Raw genomic sequence first — 14,110 nt, 5'->3', positions numbered from 1 at the left:
ATTAAACCCTATCTCAAAAATAAACAGATAGACTGAAAGTTAAAAAAAATGGGGAAAGATATGATATAAATTGCAACCCTTATAAAACTAGAGTGGCAAATATAAGTATCAGACAAAATGCATTTTTAAAATTGCAGGATAAAGAATGGTTTCTAATGATGAAAGGGTTGATTGTAATAGGAAGCTATTACAATCACAAACATGTAATCATCTAAGAACACAAAAAATACGTGAAGCAAAAAGTCACAGAGATACAATAAACAATTCAAAATACTAATTGGAGATTTCAACAACTACTTTCAGTAGCTATTAGGATGCTAGAGACAAGTTGACAGTGAGATAAAAGACTTGAACAACAATAAGAAGCAAATAGTTCTAGAAATACATCTACACTACAATCTACCCCAAAGTACCAGAACAGACATTCTTCTCAGGTGAATGTAGAATATTCACCATGTTAGATCATGCACTGGCAAGAAGAAAAAGGAAAGAATAGTAGAGAATCAAGTGTGCACTTTAACCACAATGAAATGAAGTTAGAAATCAATAGCAAGAAAATTTATGAGAATAAAAATCTGTGGAAATTACGTAGTATAACAGCATGTAAAGAAGGAATTACAAAGGGAAATGAGAATATGTATTGGAAACACCAGTACTGGTGGTGAAGGCCTACAATCCCAGCTACTTGGACTGCTGAGGCAGGAGAATTGCAAGTTCAACTCCAGGGAAAACAGGTTGAAAATAAAAATGCAAATGAAGACAAAATATATGAATATCTATAAGACATTACTAAATTAATGCTTGGGAAAATTTTAAACTATGAGTGCCTGTTTAAAAACCAAAAAAAAGGGGGGCTGGAGAGATGGTGCAGCAGTTATAAGCCCTTGCTGTTCTTGTTAAAGGACCCAGTTTGGTTCCTACAAGCCACCTTCAGTAATGACAACCATCTGCAGCTGTAGCTTCAAGGGGTTTGATCACTTCTGGGCTCTTCAAGCACCCTTATACACATGCTCATACATACAAAGACACACACACACACACACCTTTTAAAAAGATATCAGCTCATAACCTTTTGTCTCAAGACACTGAGGGAAAGGAATAAATAAACCTAAAACAAACAAAAAGTAATGGAGATTTGAGTGGAAATTAATAAAATATAGAATAACAAAACAGTTCATAAATCTATTTATCCCATTTCTCTAATGTTGGGAAATATGGTTAAAGTGACCACAACTTAGGCAGTGCCCACTGAGCCCTCTGCTTGCCATTGTATCTCCCATTTACTAGACTAAGGAGGCAATGCCAGGCTTCCAAGATGGTTTGTTTTAAAACTGAATTACATAAAAAACTGTCATTTGTAAAAGTACATCATAAAAGGATCAGGAAAATGAAATCCCCAGTTTCTATTTGAGCTATATTTATGGTTTAAGTTTCTTTTGATACTAACGTTTCTTAATTCAAGAATTATATTCTGTAAGGTCAAACTTATCATGGAATATTTGAGTTTTTCTGTAGGATCGTCCTGAAAAATCTCTGAACAAGTCTAATAGCCTTTCCTTGGGCGTTATAATAGTGCTTATGTGAGTTTGGCTATAATCTTCATTTTTCAAATGAATTTCTGTTCTGTGCTCATTGCTAGTGCCCCATTTCATCCTTTCCTTTTTATAGAGTCTTACTCTGCCTGGAACTTGAACTGGCCTGAAGCTATCAGTGCTCTTAGCTCAGCCTCCCAAACACTTGGATTATAATTGTGTTCCACTGGGCCTGGATTCATTTCACTTTTAGCGCTATATAGATTACTATGTTAAATAATATCACTCTATTAATATATTAATATCTAAACTTACACCCTACTATCCCTTCTTACTGTTCTATACAGTATAGGAGAAATCTTTTCAAAGGCCACATTTGATTTTAGAACTATTTAAACCATGCCATTCCTTCCCCACTGTCCTCCACATATTTTTAAAAATCAATAACTTATGGGACCTTTGTTTCATTGACACGTTGAATTACATAGTTTTTATCTTTTTGTTTCTTTGTTTATAAAAGTACTTACTCTCTCTTAAAACAATCCGTTATTGATATGATCCTCTTCTGGAGACTTTCCAATCTTGCTTTTGTTCACTGTGTTTCACTCATTTCAGAGCTAAGTTCAAATGTCATGTTCAAAGAAGACAGCTGCAACCTGCCATACTAGAATTCCTCAGAGGTTTTTCTCACATGGGTTTCTTTGTAAATTTAATTTTGAGGCTATCTCATATTACTTTTCCTCTGATTTGACTGGAAGTTTCTTGAGGATATACTGTTTTCCTTCTTTCCAATATCTTTATTAAATTATGATTGCTAAATGAAAATTATATATATATCTAGGCTTAGCAATATGACTTATACTTGTAGACAATATGAAATTTAGCACAATAAAAATAATTAGCATATCTGTTTCCTGATAAGGAGCATGAGAACACTCAATATGTTTTCCCACAATAGACTTTAAGTATAGAGTACAGTAATAGTAACTATAATCACCGTGTTGCACAATAAATCCCTCAGAGTTACTCATTTTATACCTGAAAATGCATCCATGTTGCCTGATGACTCCTCATTGTGCTTATTGAATCGCTATTGCCTGATGATGAAAGAGGGTATCAGGGTTAGAAATCAGTCTGTTATAAAATAGGGAGAGCTAAGTTATTGAGGATGATTGCAGACAAGCCTTTGCACAGTAAATAAATTCCTAAGGCGGAAATGAGTATTAAAGTGTAATTGAAGGAAGTTCAGAATGAGTACTAATGTTGAAAGTGGAGGTATGTAAGACAATGAAAACAAAATATAATTAATTGGTTTCTTATTCTAGAGGAAAACTAGCTAGAGCAGCTAAGACAATAGAAGGGAAATTAAATATGATGCTGAAATCCCTCGAATTAACTAAAGTCTAGTTTTGTGAGCATCATATCATCTGGGTGAACAGTGTTCATAGTATACTTAATATCAAATCTTCTTAACATTTGTATTATGATAAAAACACACAACAGAGAATCAATCATGTTAAAACCTTTAAATATCAGTTTGGTATGTGAAAGCATTTAAGGTAAGACTATAAAATCTAGGCCAGTGATTACTGCTGTGTCAGACTTCTGCATTCAATGTCAGAGTCAAAATTTTACCTGCCACTCCACTGTTACACAGATGTCTCAAATTGTCTATTTCAAATGATGCTCCTAGAGTTCTCTTTTTTACGGAGAAATCTATTTACCAAATTGACCACTGGCACTTTAAAAAAAAATAATAAATAATAAGCCCCATGATCAACTACCATGTTCACCAGTATCTTAAACAAAATAGTCCAGAATCTTTCATATTATTCAGCAACATCATTGTGATTTTGTCATTCTTACAGACATTATCTTTTATGAAGTCTCTTCATTGGTTTGGCTATTTATACCAGGCCGTCTTACATACTGCATATGCACTGAGAATGAACATTTGAAAACACAAATTATATTACATTTTTCCTCTGTGGAAAAAAAAGATTAAATTTCTTGTCATAATATGCAAAATGTTTTGCAATTTGCTACCTGGTAGCTAGTCTAGAGCTTTCATGTTGTGGAATAGGGTATTTATTTAACTATATAAAACTATATTGCATTTGTTTGTGTTACAGAATAATTGTTTAACTATGTAAAGTTTGCTGCATTTGATAGATCATCACCTGACTGATCTATTATAAAGCTGAATGGCCATTATCTCGGTAGTGGAAAGATAGGCAGGGCTGACAGGCAGAGAGAATTGAGGTGCCTTCGAGCCTGCCAAGGTCAGCCAGCCAGGGACCAGCCATACAGACGCAGAGGAAGCAGGAAAGCAAGATGGACAGAATGTGTATGAGGTCAACAAGCCTCAAAAAAGCACCTAGATTAATAGAAATGGGTTAATTTAAGTTAAAGGGAAAAAAAAGCTAGTTAGAAACAATCTTAAGCTAAGGTCAGGCATTCATAATTAATAATAACTCCATGTCATGATTTGGTGACTGGCGGTCCAAAAAAATGCCTGCTACACTTTCACTCTCAATAAATCAAATGGTACTAAATAATACTAAATTATCTGTAACAACAACTGCTGCCTTTATATTTGAAAACATACTGTTTCCCACTGCTATATACTCACTTGTCACCATTGATGAACTGACTTAAAGTATTATTTCTGTGAGTACCATGATACTCAATTCCCTAGGAAAAAACAATTGTATTTCCTATAGTATTTTTATTCTAATTTCCCTTCTATGTCAGTTTTGATTTCCTTACTAGTGGCCCCTTAGGGTAAGATGTGAATGCCAGAAGCAAATGGGACAGCATGGTTTCTTATTTGAGAGAACTTCTTATATCAAGGATATTAAGACATGTTCCCCAATTCAGACAAGTTCATTGCAAGCTGTGTGTATGCATGCATTTGTATTTATGTATTTCTGTATATATATAATATATATACTATAAATATACTATATTTGAGAGTATATTTAATATATTGCATATAATATATGTAATATGCATATATTGCTGTAATATGTGTGTAGATGTTTGTGTTTCTGTCAAAGGTTCTTCTGGTGAAAACATGTTTGACAGTTCCAAAAGGTGATGGGAACATTGAGAGGTGGTATCTAGTAGATGAGGGTAACAGTCAGAGCTGACCTTGTGAAGGGTTCTGTGCTGGACTCAACAGGTTTCAATAGGGCTCACGAAAGTAGATGTATTTTCTGTTTTGTTGGTTGGTTTGATTGATTTGTTTCTGAGGTAGAGTCTCTTGAGTAGCTCTGATTGATCTTGGTATCAATATGTAGATGGTGATGACCTTCAATTTCTGATCCTCCTGCATCCTCCACCTCCACCCTATTGGAATTACAATGTCTCTCATTATGCCCAGTTTTATACAACAGTGTAGAAAGAACGTAGTGCTACCTACATGCTAACCAAAAACTCTATTAACTGAGCTACATCCCCAGCCCTGACTTAAGTTCTTGAGGGAAAATGAAGTTACAGAAGACCAAAACTATCTTCTCCTTGCTTTGTGTCATCTCTCACCTTGAACCATCCCTCTTCATCTGTGATTCTTTTATGTGCTGCTGTCTACTATGAACCTGCCTCTCCCCCCCCCCCCAAAGTTCATGCCAGTGCAATTATTTTGGACTTCTAAAACTGTGACCTAAATAAACTTCTTTTTTTTATTAAATACCCAGACACCTCATTAATTATTACACTAGCTGTGTATGTCTCTCTGTGTGTTTATCAATGACTAAACAAATAAATTCACTCTGTAGCAAGAAATTTGTTATCTCAAATGTTAGATTCCTGAGCAAAATTGAAAAACTCATTCTAAATGAATTAAAATTTAAGATTTCAATGAATAAAAATAGATGTACAGATCTGATAAAGAAGACCTTAGAAAATTTAAGCAAATTGTCATTATCCTAGGAGGTAGAAATGCTACATAGATCTAGAGCAAATGAATGTTAAGTCACAAATGTCACTCGCCCTACTGAAATAATATTGGACCTCAACAATATGTAGTTACTGAGCATATAAAAAAGATCATATTACCCACAAACTATTTTAATTTCTTTTAAATTAATTTATTCTCTCATATATTACATTCCAAGAGCATGTTTCCTCCCTCCTCTCCCCCCAGTTAATACCCGCAACCCCTGCTTCTCATCCACTCTTCCTCCAGAAAAGGGCAGGACTTCCAAGAATATCAAAGAAATATATTATATCAAGTTGCAGTGAGACTAGTCACTTCCCCTCATATTAAGTCTGGATAAAGAAATCCGGTATGAGGAAAAGGGTCACAAAAGCAGGCAAAAGAGCCCAAGATAGCCTCTGCTCCTTAGTTAGGAGTCCCACAAAAAGACTAAGCTATATAACTACAACAAATATGCATGGGAGCTAGGTTAGACCCATGCAGGCTCTCTGATTATTGGTTCAGTCTCAGGCAGCCCTTATGAGTCCAGGATTGTTGATTTTGTGGGTTTTCTTGTGAAGTTCTTGGCCCCCTTGGTTCCTATAATTCTTCCTCCCCTACTTGTGCAGATTTCACTTAGTTCCACCTAATATTTGGCTGTGGGTCTATGCATCTGTTTGCATCAGTTGACGGGTGAAGCCTCCCTGAAAAAAAATTATGCTGGACTCCAATCTACAAGTACAACAGAATATAGTTAGGAATCATTTAATTGATTTACTTTTTTTCTAGGCATGATTGGGTCTATCCTAGGCTTCTGGGCCATCCAAACTCTGCTTCCTCAGCACCAGGCAATGTCAAGGGTGAGTGCTCTCACATGGCATGGCTCTGAAGTTTGATCAGTAATTGGTTGGCCACTCCCACAATTTCTATGTCACTTTTATCCCAGAGCGACTTGCTGGCAAGACAGATTGTAGGTTTAAGGTTTTGTGGTGGGGTTGCTGTCCCAATCCCTCCAGTGGAAGTCTTGCCTGGTTATAAGAGATGGCCAGTTCAGTTCCTGCATCCTCCATTACTAGAAGTCTTTGTTTGGGTCACCCTTATAGATTCCTTGGCGTTTCCATTGCACTAGGTTTCTAACTTTCTTCCAAATTGTACCCCAATTCAAATGGTCTTTCCCAGCACTAGTTTCTCCATCCACCCCACAGCTACAAACCTCCTGTGCCCATCCTGATGCACCCCCAGTCCACTCACATCATCTATTCTCTTTCCCCTTCCCAGCGCTATTTGTTCAACCCTGTCTGAAACCTCTTTGTTACTTAGTCTCTCTGGGTCTGTGGGGCCTTTACAGCAAGTATTCACTTGTGAGTCCATACCGCGTTTGTCTCACTGAGGATGATTTCTTCTAGTTCCATCCATTTGGCTGCAAATTTCATAATGTTATGTTTTGACAGCTGAATAATAATCCATTTTGTAAATGTTTCATATCTTCTTTATTCATTCCTCAGTTAAGGGGCATCTAACTTGAATCCAGTTTCTGGTTATTACAAATAAAGCTGTTAAGAACATACTTGAGCAAGTATCTTTGTTGTAGGATGGACTATCTTTTGGAAATAGGCCCAGGAATAATATAGCCGGACCTTGAGGTGGATGGATTCCCAGTTTTCTGAGAAACTGCTATATTGACTTTAAAGGTGGATATACAACTTATCCCTCCTGCCAGCAATGGAAGAATGTTCCCCGTGTTCCACATCCTCACCTGAATAAGCTGTCACAAGTGATTGTGATCTTAGCTATTCTGACAGGTGTTAGACGGAATCTCAGAGTCATTTTGATTCAAATTTCCCTAATGGTTAAGATCCTTAAATTTTTCTCAGCCATTTATGATTTCTCTGTCCAGAATTATCTGTTTAGATCTGTACCACATTTTTAATTGAATTATTTGGTTTGTTGGTGTCTATTTTCTCGAGTTCTTTATGTATTTTAGATATTAGCCCTCTGATGTAGAGTTGGTGAAAATACTTTCCTATTCTGTAGGCTGTCATTCTGTCCTATCAACAATGTCTTTTGCTTTACAGAGAAACTTTTCCCTTTTATGAGGTACCACTTGCTGATTGTTGATCATAGTGTCTGAACTATTGGTGTTCTGTTCAGAAAGTTGTCTCCTGTGCTGATGTGCTTAAGCATATTCCTTGCTTTCTCTTCAATTAGGTTCAGTGTATTTGGTTTTATGTTGAAGCCTTTGATCCACTTGGACATATTAAACTTTGTACAGGGTGATAGTTATGGAACAAATTTCATTCTTCTACATGCTAATTTCCAGTTAGACCAGCACTATTTATTGAAGATGCTTTCTTTTTTCCATTGTATAATTCTGGCTTCTTTTTGAAATATTAGGCACCCACAGGTGTGTGGATTTACATCTATATCTTCCGTTCAATTACACTGATCTTCACCCTGTTTGATTTTATGCCAATACCACGCACTTTCTATTGCTATATCCTTGTAGAAGCACTCTATATCCTTTTGTTGTCTTACTACACTAGTTAGAATTTCAAGCATTATATTAAACAGATGTGAAGACAGAAGACAGCCTTGTCTTATTATTGAGTTAGTGAAATTGCTTTGAGTGTCTCTCCATTCAATTTGAGATGTGCTGCTGACTTGCTATAAACTGCCCTTATTTATGATTAGGTATGTTTCTTGTATCCCTGATCTTAAAGACTTTTATCATGAAAGGTGGTTAGATTTTGTCAAAGGCTTTTTGAGGATCTAATGAGGCAATAATGTGTTTTTTTTCCCTTTCACTTTGTATATATGGTGGATTACACTGACCGATTTTCATACATTGAATCATCCCTGCATCTCTGGAAAGAAACCTGCTTGATCATGGTTGATGACATTTTGGATGTGTTCTTGAATTCAGTTTACAAGTACTTTATTAAGTGTTTTTGCATCTATGTTCATGAGGGAAGTGGTCTATAATTCTATTTGTTGAGTATTTGTGTGGTTTGGGTAACAGGGTGACTGTAGCCACATAAAGAAATTCCTTCTGGGTCTATTTCGTAAGGTAATTTGAGGAGTATTGACATTAGCTCTTCTTTGAAAGTCTGATGGAATTCTTCACTGAAACTGTCTGGGCCTGATTGTTTTGTTTTGTTTTGGTCTTGTTTGGGAGAAATTAATAGATGTTTCTATTTCACTAGGGATTATAGGTCGGTTTAAATCATTTATATGCCCTTGATTTAACTTTGGTAAGTGGTACCTATTGATAAAATTTTCCTTTTCTTTTAGATTTTCCTATTTGGTTGAGTACAGGTTGTTAAAGTGTGTCCTTATGATACTCTGGTTTTCCTTGGTGCCTGTTGTTATTTCCCCCTTTTTGTTTGTGATTTTCTTAATATGGATGTTCACTCTGCATTTTAGTTAGTTTGCGTAAGGTTTTGTCTAGCTTATTGATTTTTTCTAAGAACCAACTCTTTGTTTCATTGACTCTGAATTGTTCTCTTTAATGATTTCAACCCTGAGTTGATTATTTCCTGTCATCTACTTCTCTTGGGTGTGTTTGCTTCTTTTTTTCTTTTCAGGTGTGCTGCTAAGTTGCTAGTATGAGATCTTCTTTTTGGAGGCACTTAGTGCTATGAACTTTTCTTTTATCACGAGTTCCTTTGTGCCTCATACGTTTCGATATGTTGTGCCTACATTTTAATTGAATTCCAAGAATTCTTTAATTTCTTTCTTTATTTTTACCTCGACCCAGCAGTCATTCAGTAGAGAGTTGTTTAGTTTCCCTCACTTTGTAGGCTTTCTGCTGTTCCTTGTTGAAATTCAGCTTTGATCTATGGTGGTCTGAAAGAATACCTGGGGTTATTACAATTTTCTTGTATCTGTTGAGACTTGCCTTTTTACCAAGTGTGTGGTCAGTTTTGGAGAAAATTTTGTGAGGTGCTAAGAAGGTATTTGTGTGTGTGTGTGTGTATGTGTGTGTGTGTGTGTGTGTGTGTGTGTGTGTGTGTGTGAAATGTTCTGTAGCTTTCTGATGGGTTCATTTTGTTCATAGCAGCTGTTAACCCCATTATTTTTCTGGATAGTTTTTGTCTGGCTGAACTGTCTATTGGTGATAGTGGGGTATTGAAGTCTCCCACTATCAATGTGTGAGGTTGAGTGTGTGATTTAAGTTTTAGTAATGTTTCTTTTACATATGTGGGTCCCCTTGCATGTGGGGCATAGATGTTCAGAACTGAGATGTCATCTTGGTGGCCTTTTGCTTTGATAAGTATGAACTGTCCTTCTCCATCCATTTTGATTAATTTTGGTTGGATGTCTGTTTTGTTAAGTATTAGGATGTCTATACCAACTTGCTTCTTGGGTCCATTTTCTTGGAAAATATTTTTCTAATCCTTAACTCTGAGGTTATGTCTATTTTTGATTCTGAGATATCTTTCTTGTATGAAGCAGAAGGATGGATTCTGTTTTCATATCTATTTTGTTAGCCTGTGTCTTTTGGTTGCAGAATTGAATCCATTGATATTAAGATATCAATGACCAATTATTTGTTTATTCCTGTTATTTTGTTGGTTTTGGTGGTGATTTTGTGTGTGCATGGGGTCACTTTGGTTTTTTTGATTTTGCTGGTGTGATATTGTTTCCTGTATTTTTGTTGGTATAGTTAACCTTCTTGGATTGTAGTTTTCCTTCTAGTACTTTCTGTAGGACTAGATTTGTAGGTAGACTTTTTATAATTTGACTTTATTATGGAATATTTTATTTTATCCATCTATGGTGATTGACAGTTTTTCTAGGTATAGTAATCTCGGCTGGCCTTTGTGGTCTCTTAGAGTCTGCAGCACATCTGTCCAAGCCCTTACGGCTTATAAAGTCTCCATTGAAAAGTCAAGTGTAATTCTAACAGACAACTATGAGGGTTTAAGACTGGTGATAGTGTGGGTGGATGCAGAGATAGTTAGAGAGTAGAGGAGTCTGATGGGCAGAAATGCTACCTGTTCTTCTCCTAGGCTCCTTATTCCCTAGTAAGGTAGGGAATCTCAACCCCAGTTGGAGGCTGGAGAAAGGCAATTTTGAGGTCTGTGAGATATGATGGGGGAACATCAAAGTAATGAGATAATGGGGTAATTTGGCAGACAGGTTGCCTATCTGGGCTTTTTCCAGTCTGTATGGGCTTTGATAGAGTGTAGAAATTCTGCTCCAGTAGAGGGTAAGGATATGGTGACTTGGACGCTGGGGGTATTGGGAATAAGATGGGATGAGGCCAACAGAGTATAGAGATTGGCAGAATAACAGCCTACCTGGACTTTGCCCAGTTTGTTTGGTCTCTGATAGGGCAGAGACTCTCTGCCCCGTTGGAGGCTGGAACACAGTAAGTAGGAAGGGATGGGACTGGGGATAGGGTGAGGGGTGCAGAGATAGTGAGGGGGGAATGTAGGGAGAAAGCAGCCTATTGCTCTTCATACAGTCTGTGAGGTCTCTAGAAGAACTAAAAGTCTCTACCCCAGCAGAGGGGTGGGGTATGGTTACTAGGAGGGTGCAAGACTGGGTGTATGTTTGGTAGAGGTCAAGAGAGTGGGAAGATTGGAGTGATGGAGAAGACTACCTGGACTTCTCCCAGTCTGCTCTAAATGTTTATAGTCTAGATAACAAGGGGTATAATATATAGTATATATTAATCATGTATCAGTTTTTAAATCACATTCGTTGAACCTTCCTTTGAACTGTGATTTAATCATATCCTGAGCTGTATTTTGGAGGTTAGTGGGATCCTCCTGTAGCCATTTTTTCTTAATTTAAATTTTTTCAATTGTATATACTATCCCCCAATTTCCCCTCCCTCCCCTTGTCCTGCCCTCTCACCTCCCCCCATCCCACCACTAATCCAATTCACAGAAGAGGTGAGGCCTCTCTTGGGGAGTTAACAAAGTCTGATATTTTAAACCATTGGATTAACAGCATTTATTTGACTGCATATAGTTCAGGTAAGAATATAAAGTAAGCTAATACATTATAATATTGTCATGGAAAATGATACATTCATCTAGCTATTCTTCTTCAGAGGCCTTTCTCAATTTCTGGAGGCATAATAAAAAGGGGATTATCTCAACAAACTCTAGGTTTAATTTCTAAAAAGAAGAAACCATGAATAATGGAAATGATTTCAAAACATCTTTCTTCCCATCCAAGATATAAAACAGCTAATTCAGAGGTTCTTAATAATTTAATAACTGAAACATAACTAGAGAAGTTAGACAAAGCACCTAAACTCTTAAAAGATTCTTTCACTGTAGTTTATTGCTGGTATCAATTTATTTCTTACCTTGGCAAACAGCCAAGTCATTCCCTGGTCACATCCACTTTTCAGCCTTTAGTGCCCCTCTCAATCATTCCAATCATAGTCCCAGGAATGTTTCGTGGCAATTCAGCAATAATAGTCTATTACTATTGGATCCTGAATTTTGAAGTAGTTTATCTTCCAGAAAGGATATGAAAAGAGCAGTAAGTGCAAGTAGAGTGATCTTTATTAATGATGCTCAAGGATTTAGGCATATACTATAACCGTCAATCAATTTTAACACCATTTCTCTTACCCTTGTTCTACTCTAGATTGATTCAACTGTCTTACCCTTGTTCTACTCTAGACTGATTCAACTGTGTTGTGGTCTCAAATGCAGTGTTAGAGATTTTTCTTTCAACCAGAAGCTTTTGAATTCATATTCCTATATAACTTCTTTAGCATTTAACTATAAATAGTAACCATCGCATTGTGCCTATATAATGCTGATTTACCTAGAGTTTAGTTGCCAAAAAATGGTCACAGTTCCATAAAAATAAAGGTAGCTTGATTGTATATTTCTTATAGATACTTGGAATAAAATGAAGAAATATGTCAAGAACATAATTCTCATGTCCCTCTTAACAAGTGAGAATAGATCCTTCAACAATTTTGTAATTTTAAGTGACAGCATTGAATGAAGGCTGTTTTCATAAATACAGATGGCCATTGTCACAATATAGAGACTCTACCATTTATGGAAAATATTTTAATGTAAATAAATTTCTATATAATTACAAAATCTATTATGCATTTCCGTTATAATATTGATTTTTTATTTAATGATTATTAGAAGTATTATTTAATATACCTAAATAAAAATTTTATTTGGTGATGTAATCTAAGGATGTATTAGAGCATTGTATTAAACTAAGTATCTCAAAGGACATACTAGATAAAACTTTCATGAGGCTCATCATGTCTAACAATTTCTCATGGTACCATGTAGGCTTAGTAACACCTACCACAATGAGTGACTGAGTGGTTGTTAAACAGGGTGCTTTTTAAAATACTGTCAAGTACTGAAAAAATACTATACAACTCTAAATTTCTAAATATTTTTGTTTCATTTTTATGTATGTATATGGGTGCTTTGCTTGCATTTGTTTCTTTGTACGATATGCCGATAGTACCTTCAGAGACCAGAAAAGGTTGTCAGATATCCTAGAACTGGAGCTACAATTGTGAGCTACCATGTTGATGCTAGGAACTGAAACTGAGTTCTCTGCAAAAGCCGCAAGTGCTCTTAACCATTAGGATACCTTTCCAGCTACTGAATTGCCTAACTCTTAAGCAAACTGTTGAAGATACAAATATGCTGTCTAATTTGCAAATATACATAGAAATTCTGAGTGATCATATCAAGGATCTATTGAATTGTGCGAAAAATTCAGTGTAAGAATTTAATGCTTTGAAGTGACAACATTTTCATAATAAGCATTGAAATTTCCGCAATATGTTCCAAAAATCTAGAAATTTACAACTTGACCAGGAGAAATAAATATCCAATATAATTGAACATATAAGTCTTTGTTGCATAATACTAGAGAAGAAACAATTAGGACTAACTTTTGTCATGAATAAGGGTTTCATGAGCCTATACATTTGATCAAACAGAAGAGGAAAGATTGTTTTTTGCAAGATGACTAAGTATGGTTCCATTACATGACACCACATGGGAGAAGAGAATCTACTTCCTCAAGTTGTTCTTTGATTGCTGAAATAATAAGACATGGTTCAGTGCTCTGGTCCTCATTTGCTGTCATGCTTTCTGGATGCTGAGGGTATTGAGAAAACTTGACATTTTAGCTCTTACTTGCCAATGATATTAAGTAATAAGAATCTTCCATACTAAGCGCTGTCAAATTTTTCCATTCATGTTTACTGGTTATACTTATCAACAGTGTTTAATTTATTTTCGTGCTTTGTTTTCTAGTTTTATAATTTAGACGTACTTTGACTTTTTCACATGGCTTGCTTTCATGCAATAAGCTCCACATTTTATGACTTATCATTTAATGAAAAAAATCTGTACAGCTTACATATTTTCAGTTTTAAAGTAATAGATTAAAGCATTTGATAATTTTAATACTAGGGAAATATGTTTTACTTCTAGGTCTTAAATAAGTATCTCAAGGAAAAAGAAATGTCAATTATAAGAATTATTGTATTTCTCTCAATATAGTTTTATAGTATAGACAGTGTAATTAAAACTGTTAGTGTGTCTGAATCTTACAAATAATATCACTTCATTCAAAAATATATTTTCACACAATATTTTCTACAAACGAGAACTTTGTATAATTCCTTTTTAAAAGA

General features: G+C 35.6%; 1 protein-coding gene across 8 annotated transcripts in view; it reads left to right on the top strand.

Moving 5' to 3' along the window:
* Window positions 1-14,110, top strand: part of Dmd (dystrophin) — a 2,257,783-nt gene that overhangs the window by 1,603,274 nt on the left and 640,399 nt on the right. The window lies entirely within an intron of this gene.

Source organism: Myodes glareolus, chromosome X (genome assembly GCF_982192425.1).
Source record: "Myodes glareolus chromosome X, mMyoGla1.1, whole genome shotgun sequence".
Classification (NCBI taxonomy): domain Eukaryota; kingdom Metazoa; phylum Chordata; class Mammalia; order Rodentia; family Cricetidae; genus Myodes; species Myodes glareolus.
This window is presented reverse-complemented; position numbering and strand designations above follow the sequence as displayed.